Source organism: Parasteatoda tepidariorum, chromosome 3, assembly GCF_982258835.1.
Source record: "Parasteatoda tepidariorum strain Cologne lab strain chromosome 3, Ptep-v5.0, whole genome shotgun sequence".
Taxonomy (NCBI): Eukaryota; Metazoa; Arthropoda; class Arachnida; order Araneae; family Theridiidae; genus Parasteatoda; species Parasteatoda tepidariorum.
The window spans coordinates 40,499,673-40,513,896 of NC_141757.1; the positions used below are offsets into that span (position 1 = coordinate 40,499,673).

At 27.4% G+C, this 14,224-nt stretch overlaps 1 protein-coding gene across 4 annotated transcripts in view; it reads right to left on the reverse strand.

The window, feature by feature from the left end:
* Positions 1-14,224, reverse strand: part of LOC107442665 (uncharacterized) — a 48,046-nt gene that overhangs the window by 27,120 nt on the left and 6,702 nt on the right. For all 4 annotated transcript variants that reach the window (XM_016056288.5, XM_016056289.4, XM_071178527.2 and 1 more), the window contains one exon: positions 6,161-6,232. The gene's annotated coding sequence lies outside the window, so the exon portion shown is untranslated. The remainder of the gene's footprint in view (positions 1-6,160; positions 6,233-14,224) is intronic.

The window sequence follows — 14,224 nt, forward strand, 5'->3', positions numbered from 1 at the left end:
TTAGCGTAGGGCCCAAAAGTAACATTAACCCCAGGCATAATTATGTCTTAAACGCTCCCTAATTTTGACGAAATTTGTTCAAAAATGGTTTATTTTTTAAGTGTTTTTATTTTTTAAAAAATCTATATTGATTATTGCATATATAGCAGGCATTCCTTTAAATTTAGTAGCTTTATCGAGATAAGAAAAATAGTTTACTTACCTTGTTTTACTTTATATTTGACATTCTTAGTATATCTAAAATCTAAATCGTTCAGAACCAATTTACAATGCAAACATTTAATAAATTTCTCTATACCTATATATGAATGTCTGTCAGCTTGTGTGTCTTTTTATAGACTCCTAAACCTTCAGACCAAAAACGATGAAATTTGTCATATAGATAGTTCGAAGCACAAGGAAGGTTTCTGTCAACATCAGAACATTCTACGACGAACTATTCGAGCGGGATGAGCAAAATACGAAATGGAATTTTCTGATTGGTCTAAGCAATCGAAATTGTTTTAAACTAAATGAAAATTAAATTTATGTTTTTGAGAGTGTGTACAAGTTGGAAGAAAGATTTTTAAAATTTCAAACTGTTTACTTACTAAAATCTAAAAAGTTGAAGAAATGATTATGCAACTCTTCATAGCGAATCAACATTTCTTTTCTACCGAAATCAGTAATTTTAAAGTTCATAGGAAATACTATTTTATTCCACTTATTTTTAAGTAAAAATAATGCTCCATTGCCGTCTAATTACATAATTAAAGTCAGTCGCAGATTGGATAGAAATAGTATACATTTAGATATAGGCTTTTATTATTCAGTATTGCCTTAATACAAATGAGTGTTTTCAGAAATTTAGTCTACTGAAAAATATCTATTCATCATTACAATTCAGGTAATGTAATTTAATTATGACATTTTTTTACTAGAGTTGAAGGATTTTCTTTTTAAGTAAATATTTACTAATGCAGTTTATTTTTTTTTACTGTGTAATAAATATTTAAATACACATTAACTCTCATATATATTCTCAATTTTATTCTTTGAGTAAATATGTACGAATTTCTCTATAATTTTAATTCCTCCTTCTGCATTACAGTATTTATAAAGTATGGATATTGCTAATTTTTTTCTTATTTCTGCAACACATGGTTTAAAGAAAGGAAAAAAAAAACAAAATTATTTTGTATTCGTAAGGTATCATTTTGATAAGTAATATCAGACATCCATAACTCATTCCTTTTGTACTGAACCAAAAAATCTTAAATACTCAGAGCTAGAAAATTTCTTCAACTATTAACATGATGTAAATTATTTTCATTTCGATATACAACGCTACTACTCTGAATAACTTTTGAACTAAAAATCGGATTTTTACATTCTATGACTTAATCTGTGGCTCGAGGGGGTGACTTTAAAAGATGCTAAAAAAATAAGTGCATACGATATTTAAAGTTAAGAAATCAGACACAAAAACGTACTTTCTCTAAATAAACATACCTTTCTTTCAACGGATTCGGATTTCTGACTCCCTACATAAAGAGGATAGCTGCAATCTGGGAAATATGCTCCCAATAGTTTCGTCAGGAACAGAAATTGTTTTACACACAATTATAAAATCTGTTTATCCACAGATAATTACATGTAAAAAATAATTTATAGTAAATATTTATTATTTTATTTAGGAAGGTTTGAAAACATTTTGAATTCTAAGGTAACATTTCTTTTGCATCATTTTAAAAAACGTAATTTTATTAAGTAAAATACAAAATTTGAGCAAAGTTGGTTGAATAGTTCCTGAGAAATCGAACTTCAAAGCAGTCAAATAATTAAAATTCAATTTCTCCGGAACAATTCCTGACCGATTTCGCTCAAATTTTGTAATTTGCTATATAAAATTGCTCTCTTTAAAATAATACAAAAAATTGTATACTACACAACTCAAAATTTTCTCACCCATTTTTCAATAAAAAAAATTTTTTTTTACAAAAAGTTATTTTTTTTTTGTATAAAATTATCTTTGGATAAACAAATTTTATAATTGTGAACAAACCTTTTTCAATTCGCTCAAAAAGGTCCAAGTATAGCGAAAAACGCAACAAGTACAATAACCAGGGATGAGATTAGCCAAAAGACAAAAAACCTGAATTTCCACGATATTAAATTTTACGCAAGCGCAACCCTTTAATAATAAATTCCAGACAGTTTAAGGTAATAAATAATGTGTTGACATACAATTGTGTACTAATCTATTATTATATAAATGAGTACATTGATACTTAACATTTAGTAAAAATAAAAATTACCAATTGAAAAAATAAAGCTGGAAATTATATTTTTCCTCAGTTCACATAAGAGACAATTATTACTTGAAAAACTACCTGGTTTAGCAAATTAAAACTACTGAGAATATACATTAATATTTCATTTCTTTTAATAAATACTGTTATGTGATTTATAGCAAATATATCAGTAATATTACTTTTTAAATTATATTGGGAAAAAAAACTTTAACAATGGACCGAGTCATTATGTTCATATTATAGTCTAATCCAGTGATTCTCAACCACTGTGCCGCGGCACTTTTGTGTGCCGCCAAATTCTAAAAGTGTGCCGTCAAATATTAGAAATGATACAATAAAAATTATAATGCTTTTTTTTCATTACGAGTAAAGTTTAAATTAAAGAAAAGTGTATATATATAAAATATAATATATATATAAATATACACATTTTAAAATTTTTCCATGCTTTAACCGTGTGAACATCTTTGTCGGCCATTGTCTTGTCTCTGACAATCTTAAAATAAGAAGGAAGTGTTTAAATTGTTTTGACAATTTTAAGAAATGTTGAAATAAGTAGGAAATTTAATGATTATTAAAATTATTAATTAACAAAGGAAAGCAAGCTAAATATTAACTTTCAAATTGAAATAAAAGCTAATCATTAAAGTAAGCTATGCAATACAAATTAACAAAGGATAACTAACAAAAAAATAAGATAACAATTAATAATCAGCAAAAAAACTAGTTAACAAGAAATCACAAAAAAATAACAGCTAATAGCTATAGAAAACAAGCTAACAATTAATAACTAGCAAAAAAATAAAAATAAATAACTGTTACTAACTAATAAAAAATTAGTCGAAAGAAATAATTAATCCCTTAATAAACGTGCTTTTGTAGAACATATTATTTTATTTCACATTCAAAATTATTATCATAAACTATTTAACACAGTGTATTATAGGTATGTAAACAACTTTTAAACTAATTTTTTTCATTGTGTGCCGTCAAATTTCAAAATCGTTAAAACTGTGCCGCCCCCCAAAAAAGGTTGAGAATTACTGGTCTAATCTAACTAGAGCCCTCTGAAACATATCAATAACAGTGAAGTAGAAATATATAGTAACTCCTTAACATACAAAAATTGCTATTTTAGTTTGACAAATTACATGACAATCGGCAACTGTTTAGATAATTGTTTTTTATTTGATAAGAATTTTGCATTTTATAGCATAAATAACAGCAATTATAAATAAAATTCTGATGATGAGTTAATTAACTCTTTTTCCAAAAAAAAAATAAATTAAATCCCTTTTTAAGTAATTGCTTTTGTTTGCTATATCTTTTATGTTTGCTATATTTAGTCGTTAGTCCATCTTCAAACATTTTGTGACAAATCCTATTTTTTCTTCTTTGCAAGCACAGAATGTAAGTTTTGAATATATTCCCTTCCAGTTTCTCTGATGTTGTAACACTTACACATACTAATAATCGTCGTTAGATAAACAGTCACCTTTACAGTAACTAATTTTTAAAAAAAACTTACTTCTTACAAGAATCGCGATAGTTGATCTTAAAATTGCGTGAATATGAATAACAATTACATGAATATGAAACTAGATATACAATTTTGAAAATGAGAAAATACAAACTGGGATAGAGAATTTTTAAAATGCGTAAATACAAATCACGATTCATAATTTTTAGATTGCATAAATAAGAATTATGATGCATAATTTATAGAATGCGTGAATGCGAATCCCAATGCCTTATTTTAAAATCACGTATAAATACGAAAATCAATGTTGATGATATAAACCGCATGAGCAAATCAAGACATTGAATTTTAAAATTGTGTGAATACGAATTGCTACATAGGTTTTTAAAAAGGAGTAAATACGAATCACAATATCGGATTTTTAAACCTCGTAAATAAGAATCGCAACATACAATATTCAAATCGCGTGAATAAGAATCGCAAAACGCAAATATGAAAAGCTACGTTTGATATTAAAATCATGTGAATAAGAATTGAGATATTAGCAGATTCCAGGCTTTGGACCTCTAAAAGGCTTGTCAGAAGCAGCGTCGTTTGAACTACAAAAATCGGATCTATCTGGAGAGCGGGTAAAAAAATTCGGAAAATCTTATCTGCTGCGTGCAAAAGGGGAGAAAATAGCTAAAATAAGTAAAAATGAGAAAGGATTGGTAGCTATGTAGTTTGAATTTTCTGTTTCTCTTTGAAAATCGGTGAATTTTCTGAAAAAGCGGAAAAAAGTGAAATTTTTAGAAAATCTGAATTTTTGATAAAAAAGCTGAAATTCAAGAGATAAAAGTGAAAAAAGCGGAAAAATCTCATCCCTGAATAACATAAAGAAGTCCAAACTTTGGAGCGCTCTCCTGACCAATCTATTGGGACCATATTTTGGTGGTCAGAAATCCAGAATCCGTTGAAAAGAAATACAGAAAAAATTCGTTTTTACGTCTGATTTTGTAACTAAGAAATCCGTTCATTAGTTCAAAAGCAGTTCAGGGTGGTCCTTTTTTTTTTTTTTTGCACTCAGTACAGTTTCTTTTCAATACAATTCAGACTGAAAGCTTTGCAACGCACGCAGGGTAATGCTAGTATTTTTATAAAAATTAACGATGTCAATTATATGCTTAATGCCTAAAAGTCAAAAATAATTACGAATGTTTTTCTTTTTTTAAATATTGAGTAATACTATAAACTTATGATGATGAAAATTTTTCTGCGAATGGCTTTCACCAGCTTGTGCATATTATGCACAGTACAATTGTTGCAACAGTGTTGATGAAGTAAGAGGAACATTATTATCAGATGTCTTAAGCGTTCATTTGCAAGTGTATGCCTTTCAACAAGCATAAGGTTTTTAGGTCTTACCCAATATCAAAAAATTTCTTTTTTTCTCTCTGCATTAGGAACCATTTATTCAGGGCAAAAGAGAATAGAAGGGCTGGTTCCTTTGAAGAAACTCTCGCCGCACCAAACCTCCGATTTTCTCCAGTGAGTTCTGGATGGTTCACCAAAACAGTAAAGAGTTGCATTTTTATAAACCTCACAATAGCACTATTTATTTAGAACAAAATCGGGGGTAACGGGTAATTCTTTTAAAAATTTCGTATTTTTTGTAAGTTTTTAAAATTTTTTTTTTTTTAATACGAAAATATTGCAGAAAATTTCTGAAAAAAAAAAAAAAAAAAAACCATTACGAGCAATATTTCAATTAATTGACAACTTTTGAAAAGTGATTTGTTTTTTTGCTCGACAAATTCTTATAATTTAAGGCTTTTACGAAGAATGAAGATGGAGAAGTAAAATTTTGAAAAAATTCAGGAGTGCGAGCGAAGAGGCAGTGCTATTTAATTATAGAAAACTTTTTATTTAATGCCCAATCAAAATTTTGAAAGCCCCCAGGCATGTCAGACAGCACATTTTCAGCACACTGTTATATGTGTCCACCAGATCTTTTGTTAGCATATGATGGTTTATATTTAAATCATATATTTATGTACTAAGTTTTTTTCAAACTTCTTTTTTTTACATTTCTTAAATGTATAAGATATGCATTTTAAAATATTTATACCAATAAATCAATGAATTTTTTAACATAGGGTTTCTGGAGTGATAATTTTTGACGTACGTATATCACTATGCATTCGTGCGAACTGCTCAGTTGTTGTACAGTACTTTTATAAGCTACAAGTTTCCTCCTTTTGAGTTTACCCCGTTCAGTGTTTTTTTTTTTATTTATAGTTTTTTGTGTGCAACTGTCCTATTATAAATGCTTGCATTTAAAAGCAGGAAAATATGTTAAAAATCTTATATATAAAACAAATAACTTTTACCTAAATATAAAACATACCTGAAAAAATAATATGTTCAATGCTTTCAGAATAGGATGAAATAAAAATCAGAATTTCCAATTTTGAAGTTCCTAAGAGAGAATAAATATCAATTACTGATTTTCAACAAAGAAATTCAGAGTTAATAATTTATAAAATACATGTAACTTTTAAGCAAATATTAATTTAAAACGAGACTGAACTTTTCAATTCAGTTTTAAATATAGTATTTCCTAATGATTGACATGCAAAAACAACAAGTGTAAAATTTAACATATTCTACAAATAGTCGATCGTATGGCAGTGACAAGAAAAATTAAGTCAAAAATATCTAAATTTTTTTTTGTGATATGGTAGAAGTATTACGGAAAAAAGAAAAACAACACAGTGAGGTTCAATATTAAAATTTTTTTTTATTATTAAGGACAGAGAATGATAACATGGTGAGTGAATAATCATTTTAGTTACAAATATGTTTAGAATGTTAATTTTAATGAATACATTTAAACATATGTCAGTTCATTATTGATTTTCAATTTAACAAAGAGAAACAAAAATATCTTTCTAACTAGTTTTTAAAAACATAAGAATCACAAAAGGTCATTTTCTCATTGTGAGTTAATGAGAAAATAAACATTGTTTGCTTCCGAAGTTAATACATATAAATAAGTTAAAATAATAATAAGTTAAAATAATAAATAAGTTAAAATATAATATTCTTAGACTATCCCATAAGAGAAAACTAAAACAATTATTAACACATTTTTAGAAAGAAAATAAATTAACTTCATAGATTACAAAAGTGTCATTCGATCACAGTGAGGGAATGCTAAATCAAAGAATGAGAAGATAAGACTTGATTTTGAAGATTATTCCCATAAATAAAAATAACAATATATATTCTTTAACTATTCCATTAGATGAAATAAAAACACTAATTTTAAAGGATATAAGTTGAACAAGAGAAATATTAGTATTTCAGTGAGTAGTAATGTTTTTCGTACAGTATGTCATAACCTAAATGAAACATAACCTCTGAAAAACAAGGAAATTGCACCATCGAAGGAAGAGCAATTGCTAGTACAATATTTACGAGCTCAGATAGATGCTGATGGTTTTATTGGCATACAGCAGTTGTCCGTACATGTGATTCAACAGCCTTTCTGCAATGAGTTTTTTTAGGAACAGCCTGATTTCCAATGGACTTGAGACCTTCCGAAATCTTGACTATTTTCTATGAAGATCTTTAAAAAATGTTGGGTACACAGTTTACCTGACATCTATTGTGGATCTGAAGACGAAAATTGAACAACAATTTCTCTGAAATGTTGATTCATCTCATCGATAATCTTGTTAAACACGGCTAATTTGCCAATTGGTAGATCACAAGAACTGAATATTTCTTGTTATTTTAAGCATTTCTTTTCCCTTTGTCCCCCGTGGCAGAAACACGGCGACATTGTCGCAGAAAGCGACTGAGTTCTTGCAGAAAGATTTTTTTTATTTGGGAAATAAAAATTTTTGGTTTGCCACAAGCAAAAGTTCTCAAAATAAATTCTGCAGAAACAGAAGCTGTTTTACCAACAAAAAAAAAACATTTTCTTCAGAAACAAAAAATTTCTGCAGAAGCAATAATGGTTCTGCAAAATTTTTTTCTTACAGAATTGTTTTGAATATTTTTTTTCTCTAGCGTACCGCGGAAGGAGAAAGCGCTCGTAATTCTCCGTTAATCTCCAACACAAACAGTTACTGGATAAAAAGGGGAGAATTTTTTTCCCCTTTATTAAGCTATTTTTGGAAATTTGCCAACTTCGGCCTCTATCGCTGGCGCAGTAATTTGCTTTGTGTTTTTTTATGAGAACAGAGCATTTTATATTTTTTGCACTTATGTGGAATATTTCATGCGTAAAAAGATTCTTTTTTTAAAAAAATCATGTCTAGCGAAAAGGTTATTTGTTGCAATTGTGAAGCCACAATAGTTAAAACAAATTTGAAAACTGATTTATCAAGGCGGCATTCCGAAAAAGAAATAAGATGGAAGTCGACAACATCTAAAAATGCCTATATGCTTTGAATTAAATCGTCGATTAAAAAAAAAAAAAAAAAAACGCAATCTAACGATAAATGAAATAAAGCCTGAAAGATATCTCACTATCTACGATTTTTTAGCATGCGAGTGAAAACCAGATTGGTGAAAAATATTTACTGGTCACTTTCAAACAGGTTTCCATACGCATGCGAAAAAAATCGCATCCAATGAATATGGCTCAAATACCGATGTTTCAGTACTAATAAAGACTATTTCATTTCGAAATGTTGAATAGACTTGAGCATATTGAGTCGGAAACTGCTTCTGCATACTTCGTGTGGAATCAGTGCTATATATTTACACAATACAGTGCGAAATCACAAGCGCTGTGTATTTTTTTCGTTCTGAACTTAATCTGATTACGAAAAAAGTTTTATTTACCTCCTTTTTTTTTAAAAAAAAATCTTTCAATAAGTCAGTACAATATTAATCGAATCTAATTAATTAGATAAAATTAATTAGATGTAGAAAAAATTGAAACAAACATTGCTTTAATTTTTTTGCTTTTAGAATTCGGTTATAGTCAATACTATTTTATTATTTTGATTACTCAACTTCAATATTAACTTTTTCACCTGATTTGTTTCTGTACCTGATATAACTACTATAGTGAAACATTAAATCATACTGTTTTAAACTGATACTTCAAATTCAGTTATCTTGTTTTATAAATTTAATCTTTTTGTCCATTCTTAGTTCTATCTTATTACAGGTTCTGGGTAATCTTTATTTATGCTCTAGTAAGCATTTTTGTCTGCAGATCTATACATTTATAACTTTTCGTTATTATCGAAGATTATACAAATTTATACTTAAACAATTTAAACTTATTAAGAAATGTAAACTTATATTATGAAATTACAGTTTTATTCTATGCATGTAGACTTATTTTATAAACACGAATTTCATCTATTATTATAAATTCATTACACATACATTTATAACGATAAAAATATCTTGCAGAAAGATATTGGTTCTAATTAGGTTTGTCGCAGAAAGTCAGAAAAAATTCTGCCACAGGGCCTTTGTCTATATTTTGCTTTTCGCCGGCCAGGTGGCCGAGCGGTTAGAGTGCCTGACTGCGAAGCTAATGGCTGCGGGTTCGAATCCCGCTCTGGGCATGGATGTTTCTCTATGTGTTGCCTACTGTTGTGTGTGATGTGTGAATGTGGCCCACCCTATGAACGGGTTTGTGGCAGTGTGGTGTGGGTAATGTTGCTCGCCTCTGTGACTTTGGCTCACAGGTGCCCACTGGGTAACGTCAAATGAGCAACACATCCAGCATCTTCCGAGGTGAAGAAAGAGAGTTCAAGTACCTATCTTTATTAAAAAAAAATATATATATTTTGCTTTTCAGGGTTGTGCTTTCATAAGAGTACGAGAATGAGGTTTCACAGGTTTAACAATTAAAGAAATTTTTTTTTTTCAAACTGATGATATAGTACATAATGTAATAAGACATCTTCATACAATAAGGACATATAACTTATTTACTTTTGTATAGAAAAATAGAAACATTCCTATTCATTAATCTCATTTTAGCCTTTTTGCAGAAAATTACCCACATCTTAATAATATTAGGGATGTAACTTAATAATCGGTCAATATTTGGTAATTGGCGTAATCAGCAGTTTTGCCGAATATTTAGCTAAGCATATTTTGGAATATGAATAAGATTTAATTGAATAGATTATAAAAATAATCTAAATATTTTTTTTTAACTAAACATTAAATAGAAATAGCTTTTATGCATACTTTTTAAGTTCTAAAATTCACATGCTTACACATTTATTTTCTGGAAATTGTAATAGCATATTAAAAATAACCAGGATTCTTTAAATCATGTGGAAAAGCAGAGTATTAACAGCCAAAAAGCGAACTAAAATCATTTTGCATATACGATGAAACCAGCACAAGTAAAGTGCGACAAAAAGAGATGTATTTAAATTCAAAATTAAGAGTCATAATAGCGTATTAAAAATATTGGGACTTTTTAACCCTTGTAGAAATGGTTAGTAATAATTGTCAAAATAATTTGGATTTGCGATAAAATCAGCACGAATAGACCGCGTCAAAAAGTGGCTCTTCAAATTAGCAATTTGATACGAGCGATTCGTAACAATACGTTGATTTTTTCTACTTGTCAAATAATATATATACCTATATATAAATATTGAGGAAAAATTGTCTTTTTAATTATGTGACAAAAAAAGTTTATTTTCAAATATATTAAAAAAAATGCTTTCAGAATGAAAGAATAAAAAAAAAAAAAAATTTCAATGAGTAATAAATTCAAATTAAATCTTTCAATAAAATAAAATTTATAGGGTTAAATCAGGGTTGGGTTTTTGACATGACACACCAAAAGTCCTTCAAAAAGTGTCAAAAACTGACAGAAATTGTCAAAACCTGGACCAAACATCTTTTTTGTCATTGGGGACATTCAGTTGGATATTAAATTACGCTTAATACTTACACATGGTTGCCACAGAAAAAAATGAACAAAATAGTTGCTTTTAGTAGTCTAAAGCTTGAAAATAGTAGTCAAAAACTAGGAAAATAGTTGCCTAAATAAGATCAAAAATTTATCAAGAATATGACTAAAATTTTGTTAATGACTTAATTTTCAGTCAAGTTGGTGGCAATAAACGTAAATATATATGTATATATTATATATATGAAAAGTGAAGACTCACATTTGAAATTGAAAATTTTCAACGTTTTTTATTTTTTAAGAAAAAAAAAGTTAAGTGTGTTCAAAAACTATCTTGCAGGGTGCAGATTTTCCATCCAATTTATGCTTTAAAAAAATAATTAAATTTTTAAAAAAAAATTAAAAAAAATATTGCTAGGAGTACAGAAAAGTCTCCCAATAGTCTCCTTTTCCTGAAAATAGTTGCTTTTTTAGCCTTTTCAGGCAAAAAGAGTTGCCATAGTCATCTCATGCCAAATATAGTTGCATTTTAGTCGCCTGTAGCAACCCTGCTTACATTATACTTCACTATATTATATGTATATATTATATGTCATACAAACTATATTATATGTCATGTATAAAAATATAGCCCTAATTATTGAAACTATAAATTAGTTTTTCTAAAAATATGGTAGTTTTAATACTTAATTAATATTATAACTATTCAGTTTATAGCATAGGTAATAACTATAAGTTATCAATTAGTATCAATCTAAATATAGATATTAATTCTTTTTATGCCACAATTTAGGCAGATTTCTGAGATTGAGTAAAACTAAATTGCCACTCTAAAAATACTTCAAGACTTAATTAATTTTTTGATCAATTAACACAATCAAGAGTTGTTAACTAGAATTTTCAGAAATTTATAACTCACTTACATATTAAATCAATTAATAGTCTTATTTTTATATTTTATTAATATATTTTTTACAGCAAACAAGATAAATATAACATTTAACCTTGTACAGTGGGAAAAAAGAAATCACTCTGACTAACTTTTGTTCTAATGATCAGATTTTCACATACTAAGTGACAATCTTAATAATTCCTGGGGGTGACATCAATTATTCAGTGCTAAATATTAAGTTACAAAATCAGACAAAAGAACATATTTTCTCTGAATAAACATATATTTTTTTAAAAAAATATTTAGATTCTTAACCTTCAAAATATCTAGCCACAATCTAAGAAATATGGTCCTCATAATTTGGTCATGGACCCTTATTGTTAATTTCACTTTTCGTGTTTTCAGTCATATTTTTAATTAAGAAATTCAACAAAAAAAAAATAATAATAATAATAATTCACCCACTTAAAAAACTCATTCTGCTCAAAGATAATTTTATGCAAAATATAATACTTTTAATTATTCATTATTAATTTAATTGAGGATGAAAAAATTTTGAATTATGAGGTATGATTTTTTTTTATTCCATATTAATCTACATATTTTTCTAGTGAAAATCTAAAGTTTACACGGTTTTTAGATAGGAGCTGAGAAAAATTAAAATGAATTATTTTACAAAAAAAAAAAAAATAACTTGGAGACAATGAAGAAATATTTAAAAAGGGTGATAAATATTTAAATGAGGTTAACTCAGGATATAAATTATCAGATATATATACGGCCTTTTACATTTTTTTTCAACTCTTTTTTTCCCCCAAGAATTGAGAACTTTTTTTCAGTTTGTTTTTGCTGTTCTAATAGCACAGCATTATAATGGGGTGTTTCCAATAAACTTTATTTTTAATTGTCACTTTTTTCCCCGGGTATAAAAATATAAATTTAAAGTATTAAATTAAAACACTCATTTCAAACATAGATTACTGCAATCTTTATCTAATTTAACTTATAATATTGATTTCAAAGTTATTAATTTCTGTAAGCAAGATATTAAAAATTAAACAGCGCATTAAGTCTAGTCTGTTTTCTGCATTAATTTTGCAAACAATTTTTAAATTCAAAGTAATTATTTCAAGTTGCTATATGTAAGTTTTTTTTTTATCTTAAAAATTAATTGGCAGTATGCTTTAAAAATTTTAATAAATTTTTTTAAAAATAATAATAATTTGCTGCAGGGTTTGAAAAAACCCGGGGATTTTTGAAAAAACCCAACCCGCCTGGGTTTTATTGAAAAAACCCGGGGAAAATTGGGTTTTATTTGAAAAAACCCGGGGAAAATTGGGTTTTTTCATTTAGTGCTCATAAATTTTACTGTGAAAATATTTTTATTTATTAAATAGTGTTGTATAAGTAAACACTAAAATTTCATCTGACTTTTACCTGTAATAAAATTAAACTGGAATAAATATTTAATGGTCTTCCATGTTTATATAATACGATTAATAGAAAGTGAAATTAAAATTATGTATAATTATAAAGAGTATCAGTTACTTGTCCCTTTTTTCAAATATTTAGATAAATATATGCATTTTAACTTTATAGTTTCAAAAAACAAATTAATCTTAAAATTATAAAAAAGCATATATAAAAAGTTATAGCTTATTTTTTTAAAATCAGATAATAAAACTTTAAATTTTTTTATTGTTGTTCAATGTATCACTTAATAAATTTTTTTTATTTGCTTTCAATATTTTTAAACATGAATAAAAGAAACAAAATAAATTGTATTCAAATGAAATCTTAAAAATAATATTTAAAAAATCTTAAAAGTAATATTTTAATTTTTAACTGTTTTTTAATTTTTAACTGTTTTTTAATTGTGATAAACTTTCTCCAAATAGTTAAAAATTGTCAGCAGATGTTAAGAGTTAACTTAAAAAAAAAGGTCAATTTTTTCCTTTATTATTATTATCATACAACAGATTCAAAGTGTCTACATTTCTCTCTTAGATGGCAATACACTTTTACGAGTTTTGTAGCTTTATCTATTCCTAATCTATTTCATAGTTTACTCTGCACCAAACCGAAAGTTGAAAAGTGCCTTGCGATAGAGACAGAGGATGCTGGTGCTGAGTGCAAAGAAAAAAGAATTGACAGAATTTTTGTGGAAGCTAGGAATTTTATTTATTTACTTATTTATTTTTTTTGCCATAATTTTCCACTATTTTTTGATGAAAACTGTTCAATAACAGTGTCAAGCATCATTGATTTTCGAAAGTATTCAGGATCGGAAATTTTGGATGCCATAACACGTGGCAGAAATTCTGGATGATGCTTAGAAAGACAGATTTCTGCTAATTGGTCTTGTTCATCATTTAAAAATTGTCCCCTTGTTTCGGGATCCAGGATGCATATGCTGATAAATGATGTGGCTGAACAGCCTGATTTTTTAACAAAATGTTTATGGGATTCTAATTCATCACACGATAGTAAGTTAATTCATATTTCAACAGGTTCTGAAATTGAAATGTTTTCTGGTTGAAGCTTTTTTAAAGCTTCAGAAACAATTGATATCTGTTTTTCCCAATTGATAGTTTATTGGTAAAGCCCAAAATTATTTAATTTTTTTGACATATAAAATTGTTCAAGAACAATCTCTTCATATTTATGGT